Source organism: Pistacia vera, unplaced genomic scaffold, assembly GCF_008641045.1.
Source record: "Pistacia vera cultivar Batoury unplaced genomic scaffold, PisVer_v2 Contig668, whole genome shotgun sequence".
NCBI lineage: Eukaryota > Viridiplantae > Streptophyta > Magnoliopsida > Sapindales > Anacardiaceae > Pistacia > Pistacia vera.
The window spans coordinates 299,858-312,070 of record NW_022196521.1 but is presented as its reverse complement, the minus strand read 5'-3'; positions in this window follow the sequence as shown (position 1 = coordinate 312,070).

Here is a 12,213-nt window from a genome sequence, read left to right as displayed (position 1 = left end):
AAGAGGTTCGTGTCCGACGTATGGCGACACTTCACCAAATCAAAACGGCCAAAGACAAATGGGGAGGTGGAAGAATCATGTGAGGTCTGTAATTTCTGTGGAATCATTATTGGCGCTGAGAAGGAGACTTCGGTAATGCGACGTCACTTGGAGAAGAAGCACCCTCAAATAATGCAGCTGTCTGGTACATCTTCAACCTAATCAGGTAGGCAAATTCAAACTCAACATAATTTTAATCCACAATCCTCAACTCTCTCAACATGGCAATACAATGCACATGTTGCACGAGAAGAAATAGCAAGATTCATAGTTGCTACAGACTCTCTCATTTGTTTATCTGAAAATCCTTATTTTATTCACATGATTAAAAGTGCATTTTGTCTAGCATATACCCCTGTTAGTAGAAGTACAAGTACAAAGATATACTAAAACTTTATAACAAAATAAATACTAAACTTAAAAACAAATTTCAAAATTTTAGGAATATATCTATTGCACTTACATCAAACATATGAGCTTGTAGATCAAAAACAAATTTTTTAACTGTCACAATACATTTCTTAGATCATAACAGGAGCTTACAACAAAAATTGATGGGTTTTAAACTGTTATATGAAAAAAATAGTGCTAACACTATTTATTTTACAATTCTTGAAGTTTTGCAAAAATATGTATTAACTGATAGAGTTGTAGCACTAACACTTAATAATGTAGCTGCTAACACCGCGAGAATATTTGTATTTTAAAAGAGATTGGATCTGCATGGTGAAGGAAAAAAATTTCACCAGAGATGTGCTTGCCACATTATCAATTTGATTGTTAAAGCAAGTTTAGATGCTATACATTCAAAGATGGAGAGGGTGTGAGCGACTATCAGATTGATCATTGGCGGTCGCAATAAAAGATGGCAGGAGTACATCAAATATTGTAGGCAAGAGAACCCACCTGTTCGACCTTTGAAGTTATGTATGGACATGCCTATCCTTTGGAACTGCACCTACTTGATGTTGGAAAAAGTTTTGCCAACCGCAAGACAAATTACAGATTTCATCAACCGAAAGAACCATCCAGAGGAAGTTGTCAGCTATGATGATTGGGCAGTTTGTGAACTTTTTTATTCATTTCTTAAATTTTTTTATGATTCCACTAATACATTAAGTGGTATTTATTATCTGACTACTAATTTAGCGTTAGATATTTTACTTCAAATTTTTAAAACTTTTGTTAAATATAGATATAATGACGTTTTAATGGAAATTGTTTTAAAGATGGAAGAAAAATACGAGAAATATTGGTTAGATATTCCATTCTTATATGGATTAGGCCTTCTTGTAGATCATAGGTTTAAATTACACTTAGTTAATTGTATAATTACTTAGATAGGCCAGCATTTAAGGCATGATTATATGTCTTATTTGACTACCGTTAAGCAAAAATTCGCAAGCTTTTTTTCTTTATATCAAAACAAGTACAATGGAAGTGGAAGTGGAACGTCCAGGAGAGACGATCAGGACCTTGATGAAGACCTCCATCAAGGATCGAGCATGTGGACGTGTATGGAACATGGCAGAAGTATTAGCTCTAGCTCGTACATACATGGACCAAATGAGCTGAATCGCTACCTACAAATGGACCTGTCCTACATGACAAAGAAGGAGAAATGTGAGATGGATTTGCTTCAATGGCGGAACCAACATCAAAGTCGATTCCCTATTGTAGCCCAAATAGCATGTGGCCTTTTATCTGTGCCACCTTCTATAATTGCATCCAAGTCAACATTTTCAACGAGTAGCCAGATTGTTGAAGACAGAAGATGCTCTTTAATAGATGAGATGATTAAAGTGATAACATGTTTACGGGATTGAACTCATGCTGAGAGAAGACTACAACAACACCCTAAAGATCTCGAACTACTCGAACTCTTTAGGAACACAGATTTTAATGATTTAAATATTGTTGACAATGAAGATGAATAATTTAATAAAAAAATTTATTTAATTGTTTATTTGTGAAGCGTGAATGTGTGAATATTACATTTATGTTAAAATTAACGATTAATTAATTATTTTTTTAAATTAATTAAATTGTTTAAAACTTACTAATCTACCCTTGAAAATTACTAAACCTCCCTACAAAATTTCTTTTCGCCCCTAAAATATAAAAAAGATAAGGGGAAAATAAAATTTTAAAGGCCCACAGGATCAGTCGGGGTCCTAAAATTGCTCATAGGTCTAGGACCGGTCCCAAGGCCATGAGCGACTAGTCCCAAATGGGCCTAGTCCAAGGCCCGCTTGGGACCGATCCTTGACCAGGATTTCAATCTTGAATTGTTGCTAGATTATAATTAAGTTTTGCTTTCTTTTATCTAAATTCTGAAGAATATTTTTACCTTTTTTCCTACAAATTTGGAACATTGACATAAAATGTTGTACACTTGTGCAAGGCATGAAGCCTCTTAGGTAGAATTTCTCGTTGGCATGAAATAATCTCTTATGTGGTGTTAATATACAGGAGGACTCCTTAAATCAAGCACAAGATCATGTCACTTGATTTCAAGAAGGAAATTTGCCTGTATCAGCTGTAAATATTCTATAACAGTCTCGCATATTATGGCCATAAATCTTGTAACAGTCAGGGCTTATTTTTAGCATTCCTTCCTAGAATAGACAGCAATAATATTTTTTCCATGTAAAAACTCTGTAAGTGTGTGGTGAAAAATTTGAACGACAGCAATAAGATTTTTTCAGTCTACTGCTTTTCAAACTTCATCATGGTATCAGTAAAGCCTTCCTCCACTGAGAACTCGATTCCTACCACTAAAAACAACCATAACCCGATTTCTAGTCCACCATCCCAACAGAAATTCCCCTTATTGCTCTCAATATTTCTTCCTAGATCAATGAAAAACTCATACCCTCAACCTTTCCCCAATGGCATGCTCAGTTTGAAGCCCTTCTCATAGGGTACAACTTACTTGACTACGTCACTTGTGACAAACCCTGCCCCAATGCCACCGATCCCTCCATTTCTACCCCTCAAAAAATCCATTGGATAAGACAAGACAAACTCATCCTCAACGCCATTTTAGCCTCAACAACCACCACATCACACCATTCATCTCCATTGCCAAAACTTCTCAACAAGCTTGGCAAAAATTACATACCCTATATGCGAGTAAATCTCGCACCCGTGTAATGCAATTGAAAGAGGAGCTCACTTTGATCAAGAAAGGAAATTAACCAATTCAAAATTACCTGCATATGGTCAAAGCTCTTGCTGATGAAATCTCCCTCATTGATCATCCTATCTCTGAGGATGATCTTACCCTTTACATACTTAACGGTCTGGGAACTGACTTCCACACAGCTCCAATACGTGCACGGGAACGTTCTTTTCAATTTGAGGAATTACATGACCTTCTTGTAGGTCACGATGCTTATCTGCAACATCTTGAAGCAACCTCCCACCAACTGGTTGCCTAAGCCAATTACTCCAATCGACACAACGGCTCGTCCTCTGTAGGTAACAATTCTAAGAGTTATTCAAAGTCCTCTGGGTCTAACCAAACCAATCCCTCTCCACAAAAACATTCATCCTAGGCCTAGAATTTCCCAAATGGTGGCCCACATGATAATAAGAAGAATGAACCCACTGGACAACGCCGGTACATACCCAAATGCCAAATCTGTGATCAATTTGGCCATATTGCAAAATATTGTTCCCGTGTTCAGTTCTCTGAAGCAACAACAAATTGTACCTCCACCTTACCAGCTGCAGACACAAAATGGCTTATGCGAATCCAGTCAAAGGAGGTTGAGGATAAGGCCGTCGACTGGGCAATCAGGTCCATTTATACCCTTCGACCAAAGAACCCGAAACTGGATATTTCCGACCTCCTTGTGGGGTGGCAAGAGACTTTGCGGGTTCTGGCGGAGGAAGATGACCAAGCGGCAGCGGCCACCTGACGATCCGACTAGGCAGGGAGTTCTAGTCTTGCTTTGAAGGATCCCCCCCGACCAGCCATATTGTAACGAGTCTTGACTCCATAGAGATTGGATCTTAACTTTTCTTGTACATTAATGAAAATACATTTTGCTTTCAATTGCTGCTCGCTCTTTTATACATAAGTACAGTTTACAATCCAGATTTACATAGGCAATTATATATGAATTCTTACATGCGAACAGAACACATGCGAACTGTTTCAAGTGAACAGAATAAACGTAAACTGCTTAAGCGAACAGAATAATACTTTACAACAAAAGGAATTAACAAAATCAAAAAATGATCTATAATGAGAGCTGAGTTTGGGATTACTGATAGTATGGCCTGAGGTGCTTGGCATTCCAAGCTCGGGGTACTTTGGAACCGTTCAATCTTTTGAGATGGTAAGTCCCCGGTCTGATCACCTTGTCGACCCGGTACGGTCCTTCCCAGTTAGGTCCTAATACCCCTGCACTTGGCTCTCTGGTCCCAAGGAGAACTTCCTTTAGCACAAGGTCCCCGACCTAGAAGTCTCTTCGTTTGACCTTTAAGTCGAAAAACCTCTTTGCCCGCTACTGGTAGGCTGCTATCCTTAGCGAATCCTTGCTGTGGTGCTCTTCAACGAGATCCAAACTTGCCCTCATTAGTGCTTCATTTTCAACCTCGTCGTACAAGTCTCTCCCAAGAGATCCAGTTCCCACCTCTACAGGAATCATCGCTTCGCAGCCATAGGCTAGCGAAAAAGGGGTTTCCGAGGTGGAAGTTCTTGGAGTTGTCCTGTACGCCCATAAGACTTCGGGGAGATCGTCGGCCCAATTTCCTTTCGCTGCCCCAAGTTTGGCCTTTAGAGTGTGCTTGATGGTCTTGTTGACTGCTTCAACTTGGCCATTTGCTTGAGGTCTGGCGACTGAGGCGAATTTTTTATGGATGCCCAGCTCGTCGCAGAACTGCTTGAACTNTTGGATTTCCAACTTCACCAAAACTCAACCAATTTCAAGGCAACAATTCAACCAACTCAACATACAAACTCAATTAAAGTTGAAACAATAAACTTTTAACTAATACAACAAATCTTAAATACATACCTCAAGTGGGATATTACATTAATCAAATGGGAAGGCCGGCCCACATATGAGAACACCTATGAGGAATTCACCTCCATTGATAGCCAATTTCCTTTATTCCACCTTGGGGACAAGGTGGCTCTCTTTGGGGAGGGTAATGATGAGACCCCTTTAGTGCACGTCTTCAGCAGAAAGAATAAGATAGGGAATAGAGGATAAATGGTACTTTACTACGCATTAAGCATTGGACAAGTGGCATCTTCAGATTGGGTTTAAAATAATTCTGTTAGAGTGGGAATTGTGCATAAAAAGAGTTGACAGGGAATATTTGTGGCATTGAAGAAGTAAAAGGGAATTTGGGTTGGGGAGGTACTGGCCCTCGAAGCCAACTGGTTATCCTTAGTTATCTTCCTTCTTTATTTTTTTCTCTTTTGGTCAGTTTGCTTATTGTCAATTGTTGTTCATTCTCTGGATTGTACTTGGTGTATCTTGTTGAGGATTGAACTGGTGTTTGTATAGGAACAGCACTTGGTAATGTTAAGAATATCACATGACATAAATAAGGAAAACTAAATTGTTATACTGACACATATGATGGATTATTTTACGTCCCTAGATCTTTAGATTCTTCACACATGCCTACTTTGCAGAAGAATCATGGATTGAATCTGACTCCTGAACCCAGATTTATGCGTGCCTATAGACCAGGCTCACCTTCAATCCTTCTAAAGAACAATGGAACGACATACATACAGTTGTACCCTCACGAAGACCAGGCTCACCTTTAATCCTTCTAAAGAACAATGGAATAGCATACATACAGTTGTACCCTCACAAAACTGGCAGGACATAGTTATTTGAGTACCTGTTTACAGTAAAAAAATCACACATTCATTAATCAAATCAGTAACCAATGGAAGTGCAACAATTAATTTAAATCCCAATGCTAATACTTGGATACATTTTAGGTGATAAATTGAAATGGGGAAATCACAACTTAGTCATGTCCAAACAAACATGAATAATACACAACAATAATCACCATTTAGGATTTGAGCCAGTGTTTGCCCACGACATAGGTAGTTTCAATTTTAACATGCTGAAAATTGATATAATCAAGCAATCAGAACAAAAACACAAATTATGAAGTGCCTTCACATAAAATTTGGCTCTCAAACTTTGATGAGCTAGTCAAAGTATGCAAAATAACTATAGGAAAAGCAAATTATCAGATAATAATAATAATAATAAAACACCAACCCACCAAATAAAACAACAAAAGACAAAATGAGAACAAAACCTGATGAGCAAAGGATCATGGGGTGAAGAGCAGAACAAGCAGAGAATCTATTTAAAGATGATTAAAAACAATATTTAACTTCAATCACAAAGCTAATTAAATATATCAAGTGCATAAACTGCCTGTTCCTAAATCAAAATAAAGGCACAGAGGCAAGAACAAAACACAGCAGAACTTTACCCTAAACGTTCAGCGTTTAATCAATGAGTCCGGATAATTTTTTCTTTGTAGCCACTGAACGCAGTGACAAAATCCCTTAAGAGTAAAATTCCACAATATCTTGATTCATCCAACAAAAAAGATAATAAAAAAAAAAAAAATCAAAGATATAGTCTAACAAAATGATAGAATAATAAAAGTAGAAATAAAGTGATAACAGATAAAAAGTAAGCAGCAAAAGAAAAGAAGGAACAGTAACACCGTCAATGGTACAAACCGATTTATAAAAGGAACTTCTCTCTAAGGCATCTCCACCTATTAACTCATTCTGCTATTTATGAACCTCACCACTTTAGTATCCCATAAATGTTGAAGGTGGCTGAGATCATCAAGAACTCCAACTGATACAAAGACGGTAAGAAAGCATTGATTAGTGAAATTAGTTTCGAATTTCGAATTACCGAGAAATTAAAAAAAAATTACAAGAGAGAAGAGAGCAATGAAGTTGAAAGAGACGGGAGAGACTACAGCCTGCGAACCGATGCAGGCTCCATCAATTTTTTGTTAAGATGGTTTCGTGGAAATGATTGTTACCGTTTTGATTTTGAACAAAAATACAGTAATCCTTTGAATTTGATTTAACAAAGACCTATAAAATGTATAAATCACGGGTTTAGGTAAAATTACAATTAAGAATACTACTGTTATTCTTGGAAAAGTAGGGTTGACGCAGAGCCCTATCAGCGTAAGTGGTCAGAGCTTAGGTAAGTCCAACAGTAGTTCAGATGCAGCCACGTTGCATGTTGATGCAAGTAGCATGCTCCTACCAGTGTAGTAGATGCGTGCCAGGCTGGTGAAAGGTTGAGGGCGATCCACGTGTCCAATCCTTGCAAGAATCGAGTAAATCACTAGAGCAGGTGAATAATAGGACACAAAGAAGGATTTGCATGGCAATCTGACCTACTCCCTGATTTAGTAATCATTACCTCAATTCATCCCACTATAAATAAAGGGATCCTCTCCCGTTTGTGGGATTAGCTAATTTCTCTTTGGAATAGCATATACTCTCTCTCTCTCTCTCTCTCTCTCTCTCTCTCTCTCTCTCTCTCTTGTAATCTCTTGTAAACCAGCTCGCTGAACGCGACCTGATCTCATATATTAATACAAAATACCAGTGGACGTAGGAGTTGCTTATTTAAGCATCCGAACCACTTTAAACACTGTTCTTCTTCTATTCAGTTCAATAACCCCATACACGTGTGTCTGTTGAGCCAGCGTAGCATTTCCCAAGTGCGTTTAGTTGGTGTCAAAATCACGTATCAACAGTTTGGCGCTAGGAGTAGAGCCTGATTTAGTATTTGTCCTTCATCAGGAGAATCTCTAACTAGTCGGTCCTACAACAGCAAATGGTTTGCAGATTCGAATATGAATGAACTAACCATGGTGAGGGAGAAATCCCCCAGAAGCAAGAGGACACTTCTTTCGAAGTGCCCCCAGTTTCGCAAAATCTCATAGGGGATATTCCTTGAAGCTCACGGCTTGACTCAGCCGTCATGAGCTACCTAGAGAGGTTCAACAATACTCTCCAAATGGTCAACCAAAAGCTGGACCGTTTGGATTGGGTTGCACCACCCGAATCAAATGAGGCGATGCCACCACTTAAAACGCCTGCAGGTCGCATGAAAGCGTGAAGAAGGGCGATAGCCTGTGCCACGCATACTACAGCGCGTCAAAGGAAGGGAAAGCAAGTGGTGAACAACGGGCCTAGAGGCTCCAAGGGACCAGCGAACACTGACCGCACCCTGGGTTGAATATCCACGGTGTAAAGACTCGGTGACAGGTCATAGCCCAAGCTGTCCCATGCCATATCGCACGAGCACTCCCACAAAAATGCGAGGCGGGGAGATTCCCACTATCGCCAAAATGACGACCCCGATCGTTGTCGCATGGGAAGTTCCTACCGTCCGCAGGTCAGTTCGTACCACTGCGAAGGTTGGGAAGGTTGCTCAGACCGTTCATCACCATCACACGACTCTAGCCAGCATGTGTCAAGAGCGGTTGGAACTGCCGGCCGAGGCGAGGAGGAATCCGACCTTCGGATTTTCCTCAATCGGAATCGCAAGGGTTGAACCCACATAGGGGAAAGCAATCCCTGATGGCTTCACTGCCTCAGATTGAGGAGCTACAGCGAGCTTTGGATCAGCTAAAAGCTTAGCAAAATGAGCGAGGGCAAGTCGCAGAGGCGTCTCCTTTTTCTCCAGCTGTGTTAGTCGCCCCTCTCTCGTCCAGATTCAGAATGCCCGATATGTAGGTGTTTGATGAAAATTCTGACATGTAGGATCATTTATACGAATTCAATGACCTGATGGAACTTCACCAAGTTTCTGATTTGCTAAAATGCCGATGGTTGACAGTAACTCTTACCTCTCATGCCAAGAGATGGTTTAGGTCGTTCTCGGCGGGATCAATCAGCTTGTGGAATCAGATGAGCTCGACATTCTTGAGACACTTCTAAGCAAATAGGAAGTTCTCAATGCCTTTGAGCTACCTCAGCAACATAAGGCAAGAGAGGGATGAATCCCTCTAATCTTACATCGATAGGTTCCATAAAGAGCTTCATAAAGTAGCTCACACTCCCGAAGAGTCCGTTCAGACTCTCATCATAGCGGGAGTTCATCCACAGACATATATGTGGAAGGAGCTACAATTAGAGGACGATGTTTCTCTCACTCGCTTTTACAGCCTTACGGAGAAATACCTTCATATTCAGAACTCTGTGGTGGCGCTCCATCGCCATGACCCCGGCACTGCTAGTAGTGCACTAGGTCAGGGGAAAAATAGGAGAGTTGATCGTAGATGGGTTAATGACGATCAACAAAAAAGAAAGAAACCATAGTTCGAGCCCAAGAAGTCCTATGCTTCAGTTCCTCATTGCGATCACGACAGGAATCAGTACACCCCTTTGAATGCATCTATTTCGGCCATTCTGGATAAGTCAGAAGAGGTCGGTCTGCTCGGAGAGCCTAAGCCCATGAAAGGTCCCTCCTCATCCAGAAACAACAAAAAATATTGTCGTTATCATCAAGACAATGGGCATCACACCGATGAGTGCCAAGGTCTCAAGCAGGCAATCGAAGATCTTATCAAGCAAGGGCATTTCAAAGAGTATGTTGATGACTCTGCTCTCGTAAAGGAGAAAAATTGAGAGGAACTGAGTAAGAAGCGTCGTGATCGCAAGGGTAGCTGTAGCGTGGGGATAATCTTTGGAGGACCACACCTCGAAGGAAACTCATGAGGTGCCTAAGAAAGATATGCTTGCGCAACCCATGACGACCCTATCTGTGTGATGAACACGATGCAGCGACCACCAAAGGTTCACAGGGAGGAGGAAATCACCTTCTCTGAAAAAGAAGCAGTCTGATTGCATCATCCCTATGATGATGCTCCCGTCATCATGCCCCAAATAAGGTGCTTTGACATCCACAGAATGTTGGTGGACAACAGAAGCGTTATGAACATCCTGGTCCAGCCAACTTTCGAGAGAATGAAATTGGATGAGGCCGATCTGAAGTCTGCCTCAATCCCCCTATATGGTTTTACAGGGGATCATCTGATCCCCAAAGGAACGATCTCGCTTCCAATCACGCTGGGTGACTTTGACGAGGTGACCAAAATAATTGAATTCTTAGTAATTGATTGCCCGTCCGCTTTCAATGGCATTCTAGGGTGACCTCTACTGAGGAACTTCAAAAATTTCATTATGATCTATCATCTCAAGATGAAGTTCCCCACCCCGACGGGGATAGGGGAAGTAAGCGGGTCTTAACGTGCATCTCGCGACTGCTACGTAAAGGCAGTGCAGATGGCATGCAAGGGGAAAGGAATCTCGCATGGCATTCCCAAATAGGCAATGGCAATCAGTCGAATCGAACCATAGCCTGGCCCAACAGAGGATAATATGGATCCTCGTATCCAGGAATGCCCTGCCAGTGGACCAGTTGAGGTTTTAACGGAAGTGTCAGTCAACCAGAACGAGTCGAGCCCAGTGTTGAGGATTGGAAGCAATCTCAACCCCTAGCTCGCTAACGACCTGACCAACTTCCTCAGAGAAAATATTGATGTGTTCGCATGGACGCATGCTGATATGGTCGAGATCAGCTCGGACATCATTCACCATGCCTTGACCATCAATAGTAAAGCCAAGTCGATCTGCCAAAAAAAAAAGAGCGATAGATCCAGAGCGGTATGCTACCTTGAAAATCGAGGTAGATAACCTCCTTCAGAATGGGTCCATCTGAGAAGCACTCTACCTGAGCTGGGTTGCCAATCCGGTTTTGGTAAAGAAGCCCAATGGCAAGTGGCGGACCTATGTTGACTTCACTGACCTCAACAAAGCTTGCCCAAAAGACAGCTTTCCCCTACCTAGGATCGACCAGCTCATTGATGCCACCTCCAGGCACGAGCTACTGAGTTTTATGGATGCATACTCGGGATACAATCAAATTCCGATGTATGTGCCGGATGAAGAGCATACCTCCTTTGTAACAGATCGGGGGTTGTATTGCTATAGGGTTATGCCCTTTGGCCTGAAAAATGCTGGAGCAACTTACCAGCGGTTGGTTAACCGAATGTTTTCCGAGTAGATCGGTAAGTTGATAGAAGTCTATGTTGATGACATGCTAGTCAAGTCACATGTGGCTTCATATCGCATAGCCCATCTCGCTGAGATGTTTGACATCCTCTGGAAATACAAAATGAAGCTCAATCCTTTCAAATGCTCATTCAGAGTATCCTCAAGAAAATTCCTGGGGTACATGGTTAACCAGCAGGGAAGAAAGATCAAACCCGGGAAAATCCAAGCTCTCCTTGACATGAAAAGCCCGACCAACCGAAAACAAGTTCAAAGTCTCAATGGGCGAATAGCGGCACTTAGTCACTTCATATTGAGGGTAACAGATCGCTGCTTGCCATTCTTCAACATACTCAAGGCCAACAAGAAGTTTGAGTGGACTCCCAAGTGTGAACAGGCATTCCAGAGCATTAAAGAACACCTTGGGAAGCCACATCTCCTGTCCAAGCCTCTCCTGCAAGAGATCCTCCTCTTGTATCTGTATGTCTTTCAATATGTAGTCAGTGCAGCTTTAGTTCGAGAAGAGAGCAGGATTCAATGGCCAGTTATTATGCAAGCAAGCGTCTGTTAACTGCTGAGATGCGGTATCCGAAAATGGAGCGATTAGCTTATACCCTGTTGATTGCTTCCCGAAAGTTGCGACCTTACTTCGATGCCCATACAATCCATGTAATGACAAGTTACCCACTCAAGCAAGTCCTCCAGAAGCCAGAGGCATCAAGTAAATTGCTCAAGTGGGCCATGGATCTAAGTCAGTTCGATCTGCAATACAGACCGAAAGTGACCATAAAAAAGTAGGCTATTGCTAATTTCATTTTGGAATTCTCATATCACTCGACCAAAGAATCCGAGCAACAAGCCAGCAAAGTCAACCAGGATACTATTAAGAATTTATCGACTTGGAGCTTATACGTTGACAGATCATCAAACAAGAAAAGGGCCAGGGCAGGTCTTCTCTTCTTAAGTCCCGAGGGGACTCGTATTCATAGCATCCTCCGGTTTGGGTTCAAAGTGACCAATAATGAGGATGAGTATGAAGCTCTGCTCGCTGGATTGCGGTTGGCCAGAGAAATGGG